Source organism: Archocentrus centrarchus, unplaced genomic scaffold (assembly GCF_007364275.1).
Source record: "Archocentrus centrarchus isolate MPI-CPG fArcCen1 unplaced genomic scaffold, fArcCen1 scaffold_85_ctg1, whole genome shotgun sequence".
Taxonomy (NCBI): Eukaryota; Metazoa; Chordata; class Actinopteri; order Cichliformes; family Cichlidae; genus Archocentrus; species Archocentrus centrarchus.
The window spans coordinates 282,294-289,781 of NW_022060295.1; positions in this window are offsets into that span (position 1 = coordinate 282,294).

Genomic DNA, 7,488 nt, shown 5'->3' on the forward strand with positions numbered 1-7,488 from the left:
GAGCAGTATGACTGCTGCTGACAGGAAGAGACGGGATAGGCTCATCAATAAGGACAGTTCTGTCCTGGGCTGCTCCCTGGACACTGTGGAGGTGGTGACGGAGAGGAGGATGACAAGAAGGTTGTGCTCTATGCAGTCAAATGACTCCCACCCCATGTATGGAACTGTGACAGCTTTGAGGAGCTCCATCAGTGGCAGACTGCTGCACCCCAAATGTTCGAGAGAGCGCTATCACAGGTCCTTCCTGCCTGCAGCAGTGAGACTTTTTAACCAGCACTGCTCCCAGACATAAGACTGTTTACTATGTACATATCTACACTACTGACATTTGACTGGTCACATTGTCCATGTAGAGGCTAAGCCAATATTTTAAGCCACTGAGGTGCTGCACACGGGCTAACCTAATTGACGCGCTGGTTACGGTGCCTGATGAATCAAAGTCTGAGTCATACTTGCCAGTTGAACACGTCGTCCATTTATTTTTATCCACACTCATCAGTGTCCATTAAACTTGCATGTTTTCAAAAACACTTGAAACATCAACACCTGTAAGTCTCAAAGGTTCTAGCTCAGGGGTGGGCAATTCCAGGCCTCGAGGGCCGGTGTCCTGCAGGTTTTAGATGTGTCCCTGATCCAGCACACCTGAATCAAATGGCTGAATTACCTCCTCAGTATGCAGTCAAGTTCTCCAGAGTCCTGCTAATGACTTCTATATTTGACTCAGGTGAGTTGGATCAGGAACACATCTAAAACATGCAGGACACCGGCCCTCGAGGCCTGGAGTTGCCCACCCCTGTTCTAGCTGCTTCAGCGGTCAAAAACTGTTTATCCTTCCAGGTGGCACACCTGACCTGTGATACATGATACCCAGTAAATACACATTCTGCTCCTACAGTCTATACTGTCTATGTTGTACATAGTGTATACAGTGTTTTATTTGTATATTCTGTATTTGTATTTTCTTATTTATTTTTATCTTTTCATACTTTCCTATTGTGTTTATAGTGTCTTATTGTGTCTCTGTACAATAGCTTGCCGCTACTACATTGAAATTTCCCCATTTTGGGACAAATAAAGGGATTTCTATTCTATTCTGTTCAAAACTATCCTTGTTTATTACTAATTGACCTCAGTGCAGCACCTCAGTTTATCTTCTATTTGAAAAAAGCTGTCATAGGTCCTTCCCCTTTCTTTAAACCATGTTCTTTTGCTTTGTGAACGGCAGGCTACAGGGACTCACTTTTGAAAAGAATGAAGCTCTATCACCGTTGATTCAACATTACTGATACAAAACTTTTTAAAAAGATTGGGGGGGGGGGGGGGGGGGTTGCACCTTAGTTTGGTATCAGATTTATAGGTTTGTTTTCATTCTTACCATATTTTAACTACAAAAATCTATTGTAACTATGATTGAAGTATGTGACTTCTTCCTAAATATTGAACTTTCAAGGGGGTCCCGTCCTGTAGCCCGATTAGGTGGGATACAATCGAGAGGAAAGTGAATGAAAGCTAATTTTTCATATCTTTATCTGAAACTCCAAGAATACACCAATGTACATGAGTTTTATATGACTGGAAAGAAAAGTTAGATATTTTACTACATTTTAACCTTTATTTTGTGGTGCCAAGATTTTTATGATAACTCCAGCTGAACTTCACCCAATTTTGCACATTAAGTGCATGAGCATTGTTTTCCAGCGATGTTACCCTGGGCACTGTTTACCTTTTGGAATTCACATTTTAAAAATAAAGGGATGATCACATATTTACTCACAGAGCTTTGTTGGAGGCTTTGACCACTGGCAGCAGCCTCAGCAGAGCCTCCTCTGAAGCAGAGTATTTCTGCAGGTCAAACACATCCAGATCTTCTTCTGATGACAGTAAGATGAAGACCAGAGCTGACCACTCAGCAGGAGACAGTTTATCTGTGGAGAGACTTCCTGATCTCAGGGACTGTTGGATCTCCTCCACTAGAGAACCATCCTTCAGTTCATTCAGACAGTGGAACAGGTTGATGTTTTTCTCTGCAGACAGATTCTCACTGAGCTTCTCCTTGATGTACTGGACTGTTTCCTGTTTGGTCTGTGAGCTACTTCCTGTCTGTGTCAGCAGGCCTTGTAGGAGACTCTGATTGGTCTGCAGTGAAAGACCCAGGAGGAAGCGGAGGAACAAGTCCAGGTGTCCATTTGGACTCTGTAAGGCCTTGTTCACAGCACTCTGGTAGAAGGATTTCTCTGCAGATTCTCCTGTTTCAGACTTCTGGGAGGTTGTTGGTTGTTCTTCCAGCAGATTGAGTCCAGAGTTGATGAAGGTCAGATGGACATGAAGAGCAGCCAGAAACTCCTGAACACTCAGATGGATGAAGCAGAACACCTTGTCCTGGTACAGCCCTCTCTCCTCTTTAAAGATCTGTGTGAACACTCCTGAGTACACTGAGGCTGCTCTGATATCGATGCCACACTCTGTCAGGTCTGATTCATAGAAGATCAGGTTTCCTTTCTGCAGCTGATCCAAAGCCAGTTTTCCCAGAGACTCAATCATCTTCCTGCTCTCTGGACTCCAGAGTGGATCTGTCTCAGCTCCTCCATCATACTTGACCTTTTTCACTTTAGCCTGAACCACCAGGAAGTGGACGTACATCTCAGTCAGGGTCTTGGGGAGCTCTCCTCCCTCTCTGGTCTTCAGCTCCAGAACTGTAGCAGTGATCCAGCAGAAGACTGGGATGTGGCACATGATGTGGAGGCTTCGTGATGTCTTGATGTGGGAGATGATCCTGCTGGCTCGCTTCTTATCTCTGAATCTCTTCCTGAAGTACTCCTCCTTCTGTGGGTCAGTGAACCCTCTGATCTCTGTCACCCTGCCAACACACTGAGGAGGGATCTGATTGGCTGCTGCAGGTCGTGTGGTTATCCAGAGGTGAGCAGAGGGAAGCAGGTTCCCCCTGATGAGGTTTGTCAGCAGCACATCCACTGAGGTGGACTTTCTAGGGTCAGTCAGGATTGTAGTTTTGTGGAAGTCCAGAGGAAGTCGACACTCATCCAGACCATCAAAGATGAACACAACCTGGAAGTCTTCAAAGCTGCAGATTCCTGCTTCTTTGGTTTCAGTGAAGAAGTGATGAACAAGTTCCACCAAGCTGAACTTTTCCTCTTTCAGCACATTCAGCTCTCTGAAAGTGAATGGAAACATGAACTGGATGTCCTGGTTGGCTTTGTCTTCAGCCCAGTCGAGGGTGTATTTCTGTGTTAGGACTGTTTTCCCAATGCCAGCCACTCCCTTTGTCAGCACTGTTCTGATTGGTTCATCTCTTCCAGGTGAGCCTTTAAAGATGTCTTCTTGTCTGATTGTTGTTTCTGGTCTGTCTGGTTTCTTGAATGCTGTTTCAATCTGTCTGACCTCATGTTCATCATTGACCTCTGCAGCCCCTCCCTCTGTGATGTAGAGCTCTGTGTAGATCTGATTCAGGAGGGTTGGGTTTCCTGCTTTAGCGATGCCCTCAAACATGTACTGGAACTTCTTCTTCAGGTTAGACTTGAGTTCACTTTGACTCCAATGAGAATCTCTAATGAAAGTTCCTAAAAGAACCAAGAGACAGTATCAAGGATTTATCATTATGAATATATTCTGACTGCATGTTGTTCCACCTCTTTAAACTTCAGTAAATGTCTCATTCATCCAGCAGCTTTGATCTTTAGAGAAATCCTCTTACTGCTCTGCAGACGCTCAGCCAGCTCCTCCTGCTTCATTCTCCTCAGGAAGTCCAGTGTGATCTTCACTAATGACTCTCTGCTGCTCCTACTCTGCTCTTCATCCTCCCTCTCTAAGCATTCTGGGTAATCTGGACTCAGGATCTTCTGGATCTTCTTCAGCTCGTTCTTCACAAAAGTGATGATGTTGTCCTCCAGCAGCTGGAACAGAAGACTTTATGAATAACTCAATCAGACTGAAATCATGGAGCCAAACATCAGATCCATGTTGGACACACTGACAATCCACTGGTCTCCAAAGAGCACCATGGAGATGACTGTGAGCAGAATAGATGTAACAGTAGTTGTTGGACATGTACAGACCTGAAATATGGAGTCCAGCTGTGTTTGATGCTGCTGGGCAGACTGACCACTGGGACCCTCTGAGCTCTGCTGGTCCACTCTGTGGAGGAACGGTACGGGACGGACGGACAGAAAGAAAGACACTTTATTGATCCCACAAGGGAAATTACTGTTTAACAGCAGTGATAAAAATACAATCTACAGTAACTAAACATCAAAGTAGGAGTGCCAACTTTGAGTACTAAACTATACATATAGAAATGAAATAGATAAACTATAAAACATAAAAATGTACATACAAAAGAGTAGTGCAACCAGCATTGACAAATAATATAATATGTAATATATACACTATAAATCAGAATATGTACAAAAAGAATCCAGAAGACAGCAGCAAGAGGATATAATACAAAATTTTGTGTGTTGGATCTTATGTCCTTATGACCTTCTTTCTGTGACAGGTGTGTTCACCTGTCACAGAAAGAAGAGTTATTATACAGTTTTATGGAGAACGGTAGGAATGATTTCCTGAAAGTGAGGCAAAATGGCACCAAAAACTCCTTAATGTTCATGTTCTTAAATGAGCATGTGAAGTGTTTTCTTCCCAAAACCCCTCAGAGGCATTTTAAACATTTTCTGTTGCACATTTCAGAGACAGTTTCAATGGGATTGAAGGAACGACGTGTTTGCACTGCAGTTTCTATCCAACAACATCAAGCAGTTAAATCAAAGAGTTCATGTTACTGACAGCTCACCTCTCTGCAGCAGATCCACGCTGACCTTTAAAATAAATGATGGCATCTTTAGACCCGTCACTCTTTAAGGACACACAGCTGGGTTCAGGTCCAGGTCCAGGTCCAGGTCCAGGTTCAGGTTCAGGTTCAGGTCCAGGTGGGTTCCTGTGAATAATGATGCAGCAGTGATGTGAGTGCTGAGCTGTGACATGGAGAAGAGTCATGGACAGTTAGAGATGGTCATCTCACCTCTGAGCTTTGGTCTGGCTCTCATGTTCCCCACACAGAGTGGTTTTAGAGGGAGGGACTCCCTCCTCTCTGTCCTCACACTGATCCATGCTGCTGAATTCACACCAGCTCACACACACTTTCTACCTTCACCTGCAGAGGAAACACACATCATTGATGCTCACATCAACTGAAATCCTCCTTTCATCATGTAGGTGTCCAAATATCAGCTGCTTCTTCTCTGCTTCATCTCAGTGTCAGCTGAATGCAGTCAGACAGCAGTGAGGCAGAGGAAGCTGCCATCAGCTGCTCTACTTCTATCTGTCCACTAGATGGAGCCATGAAGCTGCAGCCCAGCACACACACACACGATGCATTCACTGACACACTGATTCACTTTGACTGGAAGCTTCAGTTAGTAGTAAATATTTTTATTTTATTAAACAGATGGCGGATTGGCTGTCCTAAAAGTCGCTAGAAGTCCCCATAATTTGCATAATCAGTTGTTTGCATACACTTGCAATCGAGGCTGTAGAAGAGAGGAATAACTTAATTTGTTTAGAACTACTAGGGCTGGGCAACATGGACCAAAATATTATCTCTATTTTTTAGCTGAACGGCCATATACGACATATATCTTGATAATTTTTTTCTTCCCAAAGGTATAAACACAAAGACACTTCTGAGTCACAGCTACATGTCCCTAAATGTCACACAGACACTTTTATTAACATTGAGATGTAGACGTAGGTGAGAAATGGCTCAAAAATAAATTATTGGCATATTTAAATAATAATGCTCCTCAAATAAATTAATGCTATTTTCCTCCACAATAAAAGACTTACAGCTGTGCTATTAAAATGAATGACTTCTTTAAAAAGTCAGTCTGCAGTGAAGCAGACTTCACCAAAGTACTTCCTCCTGTGTGTACTCCTGTACATGTAGTACTCTGTGCAGATAACCAAACATGTGAACAGACTGAATGAACAAACTTCCATCCTTCAGTCAGCAGGTTCTAGCTAACTCAGTAAATCCACAGACCACAGGTGTCAAACTCTGTCACAGGACGGGCAGGCGAACAGGATTAAAAATATTAATCAGCAATATACATTTGAATGGCCAGAATACAGCAACGTTTTCCTCAACACATTAAATAAAATATAAAATTATATTTTTCTTCAAAAATAACATCACAAAAACCTATTTCAAGCTGATGAAAATTTTCAAATTTTTCAGGTAAAAGCTGATGTGAATTTCTGCGCTTCACAGTCGGAAAAACGCTGCATAAATTCAAACCAATTCAATTCAATTTTATTTATATAGCACCAAATCACAACAGTCGCCTCAAGGCGCTTTGTATTGTGGGTAAAGACCCTACAATAATACAGAGAAAACCCAACAGTCAAAACGACCCCCTATGAGCAGCACTTGGTGACAGTGGAAAGGAAAAACTCCCTTTAACAGGAAGAAACCTCCAGCAGAACCAGGCTCAGGGAGGGGGGGTCATCTGCTGAGACCAATTCACTTTGATACAGTTAACACTGTCTACATAACAGAGACGGTCACCTGATCCAGCCCTAACTATAAGCTTGATCATAAAGGAAAGTTTTAAGCCTAATCTTAAAAATAGAGAGGGTGTCTGTCTCCTGAATCCAAGCTGGGAGCTGGTTCCACAGAAGAGGCGCCTGAAAGCTGAAGGCTCTGCCTCCCATTCTACTCTTAAGTATCCGAGGAACCACAAGTAAGCCAGCAGTCTGAGAGCGAAGTGCTCTGTTGGGGTGATATGGTACTATGAGGTCTTTGAGATAAGATGGTGCCTGATTATTCAAGACCTTGTATGTGAGGAGAAGAATTTTAAATTCTATTCTAGATTTAACAGGGAGCCAATGAAGAGAAGCCAATATGGGAGAAATCTGCTCTCTCTTTCTAGTCCCTGTCAGTACTCTAGCTGCAGCATTTTGGATCAGCTGAAAAAGCTAAAACGGACTACAGGAGGAGAATAGAGTCCCATCTGTCCAGCAATAACACACGGGAGGTGTGGCATGGCATTCAGAACATCACAAACTTCAGAGGCTGTGATGTGACTGCAGGAGACCTGAGTGTGTCACTAGCAGAGGAACTTAACTGTTTCTTTGCTCGCTTTGAGATGCCTCAGGACCACCCATCTGCTCCAGTCCTGCCCCCCCCACCAGGCTGCACCCCACTCACTGTCCAGGAGCATGAGGTACGGCACGTGCTCCTGGCAGTGAACCCCAGGAAGGCTGCCGGACCAGACGGAGTACCTGGCAAGGTGATCAGAGCGTGTGCCCACCAGCTCACCCTGATTCTCACCAGGATTTTCAACCTCTCCCTGGCCCAAGCAGTCATCCCTCCCTGCCTAAAAACAGCCACAATCATCCCCGTGCCCAAAAGGTCATCTGTCACCAGCCTAAATGATTACCGCCCTGTGGCCCTCACACCGGTAATCATGAAGTGCT